Source organism: Lissotriton helveticus, chromosome 7 (genome assembly GCF_964261635.1).
Source record: "Lissotriton helveticus chromosome 7, aLisHel1.1, whole genome shotgun sequence".
Lineage (NCBI taxonomy): Eukaryota > Metazoa > Chordata > Amphibia > Caudata > Salamandridae > Lissotriton > Lissotriton helveticus.
The window spans coordinates 1,453,947,503-1,453,962,416 of NC_136068.1; positions in this window are offsets into that span (position 1 = coordinate 1,453,947,503).

Below are 14,914 nucleotides of genomic sequence, written 5' to 3' on the forward strand. Positions count from 1 at the left end.
GATCCCTTTGTTTATGTAAAGGGAGGGCTACTACTCCGACTGACACCAGCTTCCTTCGCATGTAGAGGGTGGAGGCTTGCATTCCAACCAAGCACACTCTTTAGGAAACTTGGCAGACGCTTGACTCTTTCAATGAGCTCAGCGTTGGCAGCGACCCAATTTCAGAGAAGCAGAGACGAGTGAGAGGCTTGTCTCCCATTTGTTATGTTTGACACTGAGCCAGCTCCTGGCTCTGAGGGGAGGGGTAGGTGAGCAAGGAGTGAGTTCGTAGCGAAGTTACCTCCCCAGCCCCTCTGACTTGTGTACAAAAAGTTGTTCTTCCTTACAGTCAACACTAAAAGCTTCATTGACTTCAGATAAAGTCACGCTTGCAAATGAATAGTTTTTCCCTCGGTAGTGTAAACAGAATACTTGGCAGGAGTTTTGCTCTTGCAATGGGTCCAGCATCTGGCAGTCATTCAATTTTAGATCACAGTGAAGCCCGGCTTGGAGTTGATTCAAAACTCCGAGCGCGAACATCTTTCTAGAGGGAGGGGCTGCTTCTCATAGGAGTGAGGAGTAGCGAGGCTCCAGCCTTCTGTCTATGCTAGAATAGTTTGGATTTTATTTGAATACATTTAGAGAACATATTGTAGGTAGTATGGTCATACTATTCCCAAGATTTAGAGTAGGATTTTTGTTTTTTTTTAAACTGCAGAGCTTTTGGAAGAAGGTTTCCCCAAAATAAGAATTGTGCTTTTGTATTGAGAATTCTATTTTATTTGTTTATTTATTTTTATATGATTATATTTGCTAGATTGATGACAGTGAGCCCTAGTATTTACAGTCAAGCATTAGGGAGACAGCTGGACAGTATTTATATGCTTACCAACACAGCACTGATTCAGTACGTAGACGACATCCTGACTACAGCACGCTCAGTGAAAGAATGCGAAAATGCATCACTGACAGTTCTACATTTTCTGGCTGACATGGGGCACAAGGCCCCAATGCAATTCTGTGAAAAGCAAGTGGTGTGCAAGGACACTTGCTTTCCAAGGAGGGTAGACAGCTAACACAAGATCACATACAGGTCATTACTAACCTTTCACAGCCCAAGACACAAAAGGAAGTTCGTGCCTTTATTGGCCTCACTTCATACTGTAGGCAACGGATTCCCCAGTATGCCTTTCTAGCCAAACCACTCATACAGTTAATTACACAGGAGGCAGCCATTTTGACTGTCCTCCCTTGGACACAAGAACACACCTTGGCATTTGAGGAATTAAAGAACATTATGTCAAGCGCCAGTTTTAGCGACTCCATGTTACAGCAGAAAATTTCATGCTTTTTGTAACTGAACGGGATGGAACAGCGTTATCTGTCCTCACACAAGATCAAGCAGGAAAACACAAGCCTTGTGCTTATTTACTGGTACACTAGACCCAGTGGCCCAGGCTCTGCCTGCGTGCCTGAAATCAGTTGCAGCAACAGCCCTAGCCATAAGACAAAGTGACTCAATAGTGCTAGGACACCCTCTGACAGTACAGGTTCCACATGCAGTGGAGGTTCTCTTAAACAGGACACAGACACAACATTTGACTGTAGCAACACTGACAGGATATGAACTGACATTATTTCAACCACACATAGAGATCAGACGTTGTAATATTCTGAATCCTGCAACACTTTTGCCCTCAAGTACAGTAAATGCACCACCACATGACTGTGTGGAAGTTATGAGGTTTCTTGACCTCCCATGGGACCAAGATTCAGCACGGCCAGCTTATTCAAGCCCTGTTAGAAGCCATACATTTACCTACAGCCATTTCTATCCTGAAATGTAAAGCTCACACCAAAGTTACAGACACCATTTCCCAGGGTAATGACCTGGCAGACCGAACAGCTAAACTTACAGCCCAGACACCAACAGACACGACAAGGACAGAGGTACCATTACTGACAAAAAGTATGACAGTCAGGGATCCTACACATGATGTACTCGACATACAGACACATGCCACCACAGATGAGATAAAGAAGTGGACTGAACAAGGAGGGGTCCAGACTGACCAAGGTTGGATGACTAAGGGAAAAAGCACATGGTTTCTCCCAGATTCTATGGTACAAGTAATCATAAACACAGCTCATAGTGAAATGACAGATGTAGAGGTTACAAGTATGTCTTAGTAGTAGTGTGTGCACTATCTAGATGGACAGAAGCTTATCCAGTTCCAGATTATACTGCTGTGACAACAGCCAGACAGTTAGTGCGTGAATACTTCCCCAGATATGGATTACCGCGGGTGATCTATTCAGATAACGGCCAGCCATTTTCTTCTGAATTAATGAAACAAGTGTCTCTTCTGTTAGGTTATACCTGGAAGTTCCATTGTGTCCGACACCCAGAAGCAGCAGGCCTTGTAAAAAGACATAATCAGACACTTAAGACAAAAATTGCCAAAATATGTGCAGAAAAAGGCGTGGATTGGATGGTGGCCTTGCCGGTTGCCCTCTTTTTCATGCGAATGGTAGCTCATTCCAGAACAGGCCTATCTCCTTATGAAGTAGTTTTCGGTAGACCGCCAAATATGTGGGGTACGCCTATGCCTAGAAATATAACTGCTGTTGACAGTAACATGCTGACAGATTACCTGGCCTCCTTGATGTCTGCACTACTCTCTTGTTGTTCACAGGTTGCTGCCGCCTTCCCTGACAACACCCAGGTCAAGGAACATGCCATAGCACCAGAAGATTCTATACTTGTGTCCGGAATTTTGATCGTTCAAGCCCCCTTGAGCCACGTTGGACGACGCCGAAGTTGGTGGAAGGACGTAAAGGCCGGATTCTCCTTCACCATTGCAGAAAGATACTTTGGAACTTTGGAACTTTTATAAAGAACACTGACCTTTGCTAGAAAAGACCCCTCAGCAAGAGTATAGGTCTAAATTAAGATCTAGTAAGTCAGACGTAGTTTAATTGTTTAAGTCCACTAGGTGGTGAATCGGTTAGACTAGATTTCTGACATGTATAAGATCACATACGAAAATAGTAAAAAGAGCGAAAAGAAAGCAAAATACTGCAAACTATTACGCAGTAGATGTATAGTTACTTTGATCATTCTTTTTATTCTGTGCATCGTTATAATCTGTGTCAGTATATTGCTACATGTTTTCTTTCCTATTTCCCCACATATACACTCTTCCAGTAACAGCACCGCAGAGCATACATTTAGTGAACTGCCACCTCATGAATTGTCATATCGACTTGCACTACGTAACAATACTTTTATTAGAATGTTACACCATTCTCACCAGACCAGCAATGCAACTGATTGCTGGGTATGTGGCCAACTGCCTCCTTATCAAGAAACAAAGGGAGTACTGCCATTCTATTCTCTACCGTTCTCACACAATGGTTCATGTGGAGCATGGTTTGCTTTAATGACCTCAATTGATAGAAAGTACATAGCTTATCCAGGTGGCTGGATATATGGAAACCTGAATAAAGTAATGAATGAAGCATGTTTTCCAGACAAAGACGGATTCCCCCAAAGGAAAGGAACTGATCTAGAAAATGAAGAGTATGAGCAGGGAAATGCATCCGTTAACTTTATAATGTTAAATGTTCAGCCCAAGCAAAATACAGGTCCACCGTTTATTTCAGTTCTACCAGCAAAAGGTGATTTATGTGTTAGTAAGAAAGGCTCAGTACATATGGGACACAGCGAGTGTAACACTGTAGTAGAGTTTAATGATAAAGGACTTTCTTCTTTCAAAACATCACGCCATACCTATTTCATTTGCGGTCAGACAGCCTATGTACATCTGCCCTTAGACTGGGGTGGGACTTGTTATATAGCATTCTTATTGCCACCTGTTTTTCTGGCCCCATCCCACTATCATAGAGATTCACGACTAGAACATGTTAGAGTAAAGAGAGAGACAGATGCTGCAGGGATTGATCAGACTGAAACAACATGGGAGCAATATACAGATTTCAACAAAGGTTTCTTTTTCTTTGTTGGCCCCGTCCAAAACAGTAAACTGATACGCAAATTAACAAGAACCCTGGAAGCAGTAGTGAATGTGACTGCATCTGCCCTGGCGAACTTGACGCAGGAGCAGTCTGCCATTAGACTTGTCGTTCTTCAAAATCGCCTCGTTCTAGACGTCATCTTGGTGGATAGGGGCGGAGCTTGTAGAGTGATCCGATCTAGTTGTTGCATTTTCATCCCAGATAACGCACCATCTGTGTACGCAGCGATAACAAGGCTCCACAAAATTGCTCATGCCATACATCAAGACCCAGGCACATGGACTTGGTCCAGTTGGCTCTGGGGTATAATTTCGGCTTGGGGATGGAAAGTGTTGACCTTCCTAGGAATGATTCTACTTATGATATTTGGTTGCTGTCTCTGTCTGCAGTGTGGCCCGGCCATTTGCGGCCTGTGTGCTACTGCCTGTATTCCCCATCCACGTAAACAAAGGATAAAAGATGAACAAATGATTCTGTATGATCAACTATACGGTCTCATGAATATAGATGTATCCTAAAGGGTTACGTAGGGGACAAGGAAGGAATGAGGAAAATGAAATTTTGCCTGACCAATGTGTCCCCTGCATATACCCTATGTTACATGTATGTGCATGTCATCCATGCATTTCCTTGTAGTGGCCTGAATCACTAGGCCTCTGCAATCACGTCCTGCATTAAGGTGCCTGTCATCAAGTTTCCCAAAAGTTAAGCTAACATGAAGGCCCATGTATTTGCATTGCATTGTGCACTTTTAAATAAGTATCGTAATGAACCCATTTTGTGGCGCAGCCCGAGCCACATTCTGAAATATTGTTTTCATGACTCCTGACACACTGAAGCTGCAGTTACGTCCCTCTGACCTCGCATACTTCTAGCTCAGCCGAGAGAAGCCCAGCAAGAGGCCTGCCAAGACAGTATTATGAATAACAGTTATCTGTCTGCTTTACAGAATCACATTTCAGTCTGGTGAAGAAGGTACACAGAACCCATCTGCATAGATAGGGCCCAGCCATTCTGTCTCTGTTTAAGTGGATTACAGTGCTTGCATCCATAGAAAGCTCATGCAATGAACGAATAAATATGCCCTTTCTGTCATTTAGTGACGAGCAACCTTTGCTTCAGATAATACATCCCCTGACTCAAGATATCAGTTAGTACCAGGCGTGCTGGTCGCCTTGACACAAGAGATCTCTTCTAGACTGAAAGTCAGCTCTCCTCCCAGTTACACGTCAATTGCACGTCATGCTCATGTTGCACACAAGTAGGACAAAGTTCGAGCTGGTCATGCAAACTCCTCCTCTAAGTACCCACCCACCTATGACACCTACCTATCACCTACCTATGACTCATCGAAGTACACACCCTCATGTACGCCCACATGCTCTTATCTCTTTCTTTCTTGCTCTGCCTGGAGCGCTCCGCCCTATGTACAAGGAGTAAAATGTATATATTCTGTTCATTGTTATTAAAATGTTAGAAAACTCTTCCTGGACCTCAGTGGTGATGGAACATATTCTCCCATGACTCGAGTTATTGGAATAAAGCCCATTTTAACTCAGATACCACGGACTCTGCTTCTCACTTGATGCATGATAATTGTTAATGCCTAGAAATTATGCCAGGGTAATATTTTATTTACCACAACTGCACCATCAGGATTCAAGCAAGCCGGGCCGAAGACGGCTGTAATGCCAGAAACCGGTCCCCGGAAGCTTGTTTCCTTTCCAGTAAAGAATTGGCTTGGTAGTTTGGTCTGCCCTGTTCCCATGATGCACTGGGCCAGGGACAGACTAATTTGCATGTAGCCAGGTTCTGAACTGGGATGGTGCAGTGAGCTAAACAACGGTGATGGATCAAGCCCTGATCTGTTGACTGGGTAGGAGTATTCTGATTAACTCAGATACTCTGTCCATCACCACCCCCTTTTTGAGATTATTTTGGCCACCATGAGTGTGGAAGGGTATGCTCAGATGTGAGTCCCTTGCTCACTGCACCATCAGGATTCAAGCAAGCCGGGCCGAAGATGGCTGTAATGCCAGAAACCGGTCCCCGGAAGCTTGTTTCCTTTCCAGTAAAGAATTGGCTTGGTAGTTTGGTCTGCCCTGTTCCCATGATGCACTGGGCCAGGGACAGACTAATTTGCATGTAGCCATGTTCTGAACTGGGATGGTGCAGTGAGCTAAACAATGGTGATGGATCAAGCCCTGATCTGTTGACTGGGTAGGAGTATTCTGATTAACTCAGATACTCTGTCCATCACCACCCCCTTTTTGAGATTATTTTGGCCACCATGAGTGTGGAAGGGTATGCTCAGATGTGAGTCCCTTGCTCACTGCACCATCAGGATTCAAGCAAGCCGGGCCGAAGACGGCTGTAATGCCAGAAACCGGTCCCCGGAAGCTTGTTTCCTTTCCAGTAAAGAATTGGCTTGGTAGTTTGGTCTGCCCTGTTCCCATGATGCACTGGGCCAGGGACAGACTAATTTGCATGTAGCCAGGTTCTGAACTGGGATGGTGCAGTGAGCTAAACAACGGTGATGGATCAAGCCCTGATCTGTTGACTGGGTAGGAGTATTCTGATTAACTCAGATACTCTGTCCATCACCACCCCCTTTTTGAGATTATCAGGTAGGTCCGGGGCAGTTGTCTTGGCCTGGAGTGGGTGGTCGCGTTCAGGGGCATCCACGCAACAATTGGATGGGCAGATTGCTAAGGAAGTCTCGATGGGGGCCCTCCGATGACAGTCCTCTCCTCGACGTCCTTACTCGCAGGGACCCAGCTCCAAGTCCCATCACCCGAGAGGCAGCGGAGGGAGGGGAAGGGGAGTCCTCTCTTCAGCGAAGCTCACCGTGCCCCCCGTCGTGTACAGTTCAGTCCCCTGGTGGCCCTGGAGCGCCTCCGCAGCACTGCAGTCAGCGGCTTGCCATCGGCGGGTGTGGCTCCATGCAGGAAACGGTGCACAATGTCATTATTGTAGATGGCCCATAGCGCACATCCGCACTGTGAGAACAGGCAGGGGGTCTGCCACCCCTTTCTCAGTTGGGCCCGGTGGGCCGCCAGGAGGAGGTCTCGGACAGGCGTATCGCAGTCGGGGCCCGGAGACGTAGAGGAGAGCAGCAAGCTGGTCCAGTCCCCAGCCTCCGAAGGGGGGACACCTCAGGGCGCTCCGGGGAATCTCCAGGCCAACCCCAGCTCCCGGGCTCGTGTCAGCCGTCCAGAAAGGGTCCCGGCAGCATCCGGAGTAAAGCTAGGCCCGGCCGGCTAAGCAGGGTCACCACAGGGCACCTCGGAGAAGTCCTCCTGCCAACCACCCCACCGGGTCTCGATATAGACGTCCAGGGAGAGTCTCCGCAACACCCAGGATTCACCAGAAGCCGCCAGAGGCAGCAGGGCGGAAATCTGCGCAGGTGGGCCTAGTCGGCCGGTCGGATCCCCGGCCTCGAGTAGCCTCTCACGCCGGCCCGCAGGAGCAGAGGGTCGGGCAGACTGCGACGGCCACCACCGGATCGGCTGGGAATGATGCAGCCTCACCAAACTTTGCTGGCTGTTAGAAGGGTGCCCAGCGCTCACTCGCTGAAAACGGCAAGCGGTTACGGGCAAAAATGACAGAGAAACGGCCTGTGGTAGGGGAGCTTCTTACGGAGCTCTACCCAGGTTCGTCCGTCTCCATTGCGTGCTCAGCCACGCCCCCTTTAATGTATATGTTTGATGTATTGGAAGATGAAGGTGTAGGTATAAAAAATCTTTTTAGCCTTTCTTATCAATGGCAGCATGACTGCGACAACTGTACTTTATCAAGTACTACTAGAATAGACACTGAAAGATTTATATATTTGACTTTACCAGACTGCAAATCAGTGCCTTTTAATAATCTAGTTAAAGCAGCGGATCACAATATGGTGTGTACCCAATGTAAGTCTACAATGCTGTCCACATTATTTCTACAAAATTATGGTCAGTATGTCATTTTAATGTTCCAACGATGTAGACCTGATGGAACTAAATTGACAACTTCTATTAAAAATTTCGTGGCTTCTCAGTTATCAATATCAGGAAGAACCTTGGCAACTGTAGCTATTATTTTTCATGACGTTCCTTCTACAACATCAGGGCATTACACATGCTATTTAAAAAGTTGTAAAGGTTGGACCCACTGTAACGACACTCATTTGACTTTCAAACAACGTTTGCCTTTTGGCTTAAAAAATTCATACCTAGTGTTTTTACAACCAAAATTTAGGTAAAGGTAATTGGCCTATGAAGACCGGAGCAGTTAATAAAGGGTATTTTGCTGTTTAAAAATATATTCTGAGTAAAAGTGATCCAGGTAATATAAAAAATTGACTTGTCATATAGGTACTGTAAGTGGATCTTATAGTAAGTGATATTAGTATTATAGAAAATGATGAACATGAGTGAGTCAGAGATGGTTTTACAAATACTTAAATATTGTGAAAATGTTGTATGAGACTTTCTTTCAGAATGTCGGAAAAAAGGTAGTTTCAGAGTTTCTTAGAATTAATTTGAAAATATACTCATACATCTGACACTATTTGGCCAAAAGGAAAGGTACAGGAATGAGTAAAGAGTCATGACTGAAAAAAAGGAGTATATGAAAATAATGAAAATATTTCAGATGTTCTTGGAGCTTTTCTTCTAGAAAGTCGATGAAATGGATTTTTTAGTGAACAGCAGAGTACTTTGCAATGAGAAAAGGACCTCCATAATATACTATTTGGCCTCAAGGAAAAGTAAGTCAATCAAAAATTAGTGTACATTTGTCATTTATCAGTATCTAAGGTTTTTTTTAAAACACAATCTTTTAGATTGTGTTTTTTTACCCGCTGTCATATGATGAGTAATTTGAACTCACTGTTTTAAGTGACATTCAATATATTCTGAGAACAGCAAAAATAAACTATGTAACATGTTGTACAAGTTATTCTATATTTTGGATTGTGTAAATTAAATTGTATTCCCATTCTCTGACACTCACTTTCCTTTTTCCTCTCTCTTTCAGCTCTCTTTACTCACTCACACTGCCTTTTTCTCAATCTGTTTCACACCCATTCGTTTACTCCACTTCTTTCACAACCCCTCATTCTCATTTCAAGTGTCTGCATCCCCTCTCTCCCTTGCACCACTTTTCAGCTTTCAGTCTCTCTGCTTTACTTCCCTTTTCCGTCTTTTCCTCTTTTGCTCTTTTAGTAATTCCTCTTTACTCACTCACCTCTTTTGTCGCAGTCTGTCACTATTTCTCACCCACTCTCCCTGACTTATCTTTCTTTGCTCCTTTCATTTGTCCTCTTCTCTCTGTTTTTCGTTCACTACCTCTATGTCCTCAGTCCCTCACTCTCCTTGTGTTATGCTCACTTGTGTTTATCTACCTTCTATCATTTCTCTTACAACAACTTCACTGCTCCCCTCTCATCGTTCTTCATCCCCTTTTCTTTTACTCCGGTTCCATTACTACCTCTCATTTCCTATTTTTCAGTGTCCTTCTCTTTAGTTTCATCACCGAATCACATTCTCTCTGTTCCACTGCTTTAGTCCTCTTGCCCTCTCTTTCCTTCTTTTGCTCCCTTAGTCATTTTCCTTTCCTCACTCATTGTATTCCACTTCACTCAGTCCTTCCCTTAGTCCCTCTGTCTACTAACTTCCTCACTCCTTTTCCCTCAATCCTTCTATATTATCCTCTCCCCCTTCATCCCTTCACTCTGTGACTCCCCTTCACTCATTCTCAGTCATCTTCCATTCCTCATTCTTGTAAATGCATCCTCAATTAGACTCCTTTCCCTCTCAGTCATTCCCTTTTTACTTACTCCTGTTTCCTGATTTAGTTTTGCTAACTCACAATGTTTTAGTATCTTTCTTACCTTTAGTTCATTTCTCTGTTCTTCTCTTCCTCTCTGTCAGTGAATCTATATGCCTTACTCTTAGTAATTTGCTCTCCTTCTATTTCTTTTTCTCTATTTTTCTCATTCTACCTTACTTTATTTCCCTTTCTATGTCCTTCACTCTTACTTTATTTCTAAATACACTGTTATGATTGTTAACCTCTTCATTTGTATCTTTTAATTTAAAATACATATTTTACTAATTAGAACTTATTTTTTCTTCTCTCTTTCACAGATACAAAGTGTAGTAAAAAAATGTAATTAAAGTTACATTTATTATACGGTAAGTGTGACTAAAAAAATGTAGTTTGTCATCACCCTTTGCTTTAAGCTCACTAATATTTTCTAAACCAACCTCACTCCTGTTTCTTTACTCTGCTTCCCTCACTTATTCATATTCTCCATGTTTACTCCCCTTTCCCTATTTCCCCTCTCATATTCAACTTCTTTCAGTCCCTATTCTTTACTTCACTTACCCTCTGTTTCCTTCCTTTGCTTCTTCACTCATTCTGTTTTTCTTAATTATTTACTTCACTCCTACACACACACCTCATCCCCCTCCCAACACATACACACACCTCTGACATACACCCCACATACACACCCCACACACCTCATACATACACACACCTCCCCACACACACTACTCTCACACACACACACATTCCATACACACACACACATACCACACACATACTCCCCACACCCATACACCCCTCACACATATCTCACACACCCTCACCTCCACCCACACATAAGTACCCCACACACTCACACCCACAGACACACCTTACACACCCACACCCCGACCTACACCCACTGACTCCCTATAAGTCACACATACTGCATTACTTACCTTTCTTTGCTGTGTCACTCAGACCTATTCAGGCACTTTTTCCTTTACTGTCTCTGTCCTTTCTCTTTATCACTCACCATGTGTTATCCTACTTCAATTTTTCACCCTCTTTCACCCCTCTTTACTTATACTCACTGCTCTTTTCTTACCCTCTCTCACGTTGTTCATTTATCCCGGATCCGTCACTACCCTTCATTCCCCATTTTTTACTGTCCTTTCTTTTGCTTTCAACACCCACTCACATCCTCTCACTATCTCTACTTTAGTCTTCTTCCTCTCTCTTCCCTTCTTTCGCTCCCTTATTCATTTTCCTTTTCTCACTTTCACCCTATTACACCTTCTCTGTTTTTTACTATGTAATAAACAATCCCTCTGTGTTTCTCCCTCTAGCTCTCTTTCTCTTAACATTACTCTCTTTGTGTTCTTCCCTCATGCTAAATCCTTTATTTATTTATTTTTCCTTTTTTCTTTTTTGGTGCACTCCCCGGTGCGCGCCCCGGTGCACGTAGCGGTACCCATACCCTGCAGAAAAAAGATTGACACAGATTCTTTAAAAATATAGGTTTATTTTTATAAAGTAAAGGTAGTTCTAAAAAGAACTGTTTTTTTTCTTCTTTTTGTTGTTTTATATTTTTTTTATGTTTTTTTGAAAATTTTGTACTTTTTTTGGCTTTTCTGAACACTTTTATATTTTTTTTGTATTTTTTATGGGGAGAAACAAAAAACAGGGAATTGTAAATGGCTCAACTGGAGCAAAAAAAAATCAGGAAATATTAGGTTTTTTTTGGACACTTATGGTTATCACCAGCAACCATGATAAGTTCGATGCTTTGCTCACCATAGCAAAGTGTCTTGTTGCAATATTTACACACGATTTTGAAATCGCCAAACTTAGGTTGAATAGTAGCCAATGTGTCTCTTCCCCCCGGACCCGATGGAGTGGGTTGTTTTGATGTTGAGGGTCTAGACGTTGATGGGGATAGCTTACTGCAGAGGTCCCTTAACTCTGCATTAGAATAATTGTTTGGATGCCAACGCATCATGCGGCGAATCATGGTATGATTCCCGAAGGAATACTTTTTGTTAGGGTTCCCCCTGGATAGCTCAGCACCACAAATTAAACAAGTCACCTTTGCAGCGTTGACTTTTTTAAAACCCCTTGGGAATTTGTAGAACTCCCATATAAAGTGCTCTTTTGGTTTGTAGGGCTGTTTATCTTCAGGCAGGTACTCCCTTGTCTGTGCCTCCTCTTCATCATCCTCCTCCTCTTCCTCTTGACCACCAATGTAATCCTCTGGTGGTCTTTTAGATGGAGGTGGTGGTGGTGGGGCAGATGCTCCAGCTGCTGCTACTGTAGTCATTTTCTACTAGTAAAGAGTAGAGATAGAACTCGAAACAGGTCTTCCTCAGTCAAAGGACAAAGTCAGAATAAGGAAAAAAGGTGGGGGCTTTCATCATTTGGAAAACAAAACTGTTCTGGACCAATGAAAAGTGTTATTTTCAAGTCACATGATCCAGGCTTTCATCATTTGGAAACCAAAACTGATCTGCACCAATGAAAAGTGTTATTTTCAGATCACATGACCCGATGCGCTTACGCTACACGCCCCGGGGCGCGCCCCGGGGCGCGTCGCGTAAGCGACTCGAGACGTTGCGCGATCGTATGCGATCGCGGGCTTCCGGGTGCGCTTACGCAGTGCGTCATAGGACGCATCACGCGGCTACGCGAAACGTCACGATGTTGTTTTCGTTCGCGGGAATAGCGCTAAAGGGACGCTCACCGGTACGCGCCCCGGGGCGCGCCATAACATTGCGCTCACCGGTACGTTCACCGGTACGCGCCCCGGGAGCGCCCCGGGGCAAAAAATAATTTTTTTTTTTTAAAATTACATATTTATACAATATAAAATTCGTTATAAAAAATATTACTTTTCATACCTATAGAGATTTGCTATTAAAAAACCATTGAAATTCACTGAAAAAACCATAGGTTTCACATCAGTTATAGTTAGGAATTAGCATTTAAAAAACCTATTAAATTCACTGAAAAAACCATAGGTTTTCACACCAGTTATAGTTAGCTGGGAATTTTACTCGCATAAAACCATTGAAATTCCCACGTTATAGTTAGTTGGACTCACTATAACTTGCGTGTGCAATGCACTGCTGATGACGTCACATATTACATCACTCATGCATATATTTAAATATTTAAACATTACTCGCTAATATATGTATTCACTAAGATACACTTAATAAGCCAGTTAACCAATCAATTTTTTTCAGGCCTTATATAGTTAGGAATTAGCATTTAAAAAACCTTTGAAATTCATTGAAAAAACCATAGGTTTCAGGTCTTATATAGTTAGGAATTAGCATTTAAAAAACCTTTGAAATTCACTAAAAAAACTATACGTTTTAGTGGTGTTATAGTTAGCTGGACATTTTACTCATACAAAACCAATGAAATTGCTCCTATATAGTTAGTTGTACTAACTATATTTCGCGCACCCGTAATCCACTGCTGATGATGTCACATATTAAATCATTCATGACATGGTCAGTGACATCACTGATGACATCTCCAATGACATCACTGATGACATCATCCACGTGACAATCACATACACCTTTTCATACACTATTACAAATTTTCATCACTGTTTGTAAAATACAGAGTATCATATTTAAATCCATTGTCACAGCAATGCAAGTATCTAAAAATCCACTCAGTGAATCATAGATGTATACACACATCTAATCACTTACCTATGGATTCACTCATACATGCTGTCAATGAACAATAGAACACTATCAAAAATACTTATACATCTATATCGACATTAAACAACAGCACGCATCCTATTCACATATGAAGTCATCCTACTCACTTATGCAAACAATGGATCATACTTACATATTTACTTAGCAAAACACTTATACAAACACCACTTCTTCTATTCATTTAGATAGTAAGTCATACTTAGTGAATTATAAAATCATTATTACAAGTATACAGTTATCCATACAGTCACTCACACAATCATTGTGTCTTATGTATACTTATTTATATACAACAACTGACACATACACTGCCTTTTATTTTTCTAGTTTGTTGGACCTGTACCTTTGAGAAATATATTTGCTCATCACCACACCCATAAAGAGATTCCCTCACCCAAACTGTTAGAACATGTTGTTTTAACTTCATATATCTACTGAATCAACTATTCACACATCTTTGGACAGTCACACACCCCCCACCGAACCACACACACTTTCACACTCCCATACAAATACTCAGTTAACTAATCAATAACTAATATAGACTTTCACATAGCTAGTAACCAACTGTAGAATCAGTTTACACAACAACTGACAAAGTGATACAGATATTCACACAGTTTAGTCACTATCCACTATATTTAGTGAGACATTATAAATTGGTCAAGTAAACAGTCAATTACACTTCTACTAAATCCTCCATCCAAATATTTATTTATATATATCCACTCATTCTTCAATGTAAATTGCTATATATATAATGCATATTTAAATAACGAAGCAAACCACATTCACTGGATGATGTCATCAGTGATGTCATCAGTGATGGTATTTGAGATGTCATCAGTGATGTCACTGACTGTGTCATGAATGATCTAATATGTGACATCATCAGCAGTGGATTGCGGGTGCGCGAAATATAGTTAGTACAACTAACTATATAGTAGCCATTTCATTGGTTTTGTATGAGTAAAATGTCCAGCTAACTATAACACCACTAAAACTTATAGTTTTTTGAGTGAATTTCAAAGGTTTTTTAAAGGCTAATTCCTAACTATATAAGGCCTGAAACCTATGGTTTTTTCAGTGAATATATATATATATATTCCAATGCAATACTCAATGAGCGCGCATCAAAGAAAACAGGCGCTCCAACGTAGTGATATTAATATCGGGTGTTTATTTTAGGCAAAAGAAACAGACATGTTTCGATCTCACGATCTTGATCACATAACCCGTTTTTTCTCAATCATGTGTTTTTATACCACGCCACACACAATGTGATTTCATAAACATAAACAAAATACTTTGTAAGTGGAAACCTCCTTTTTCCTCCTCAATTACAATGTAAAACTTTCTCG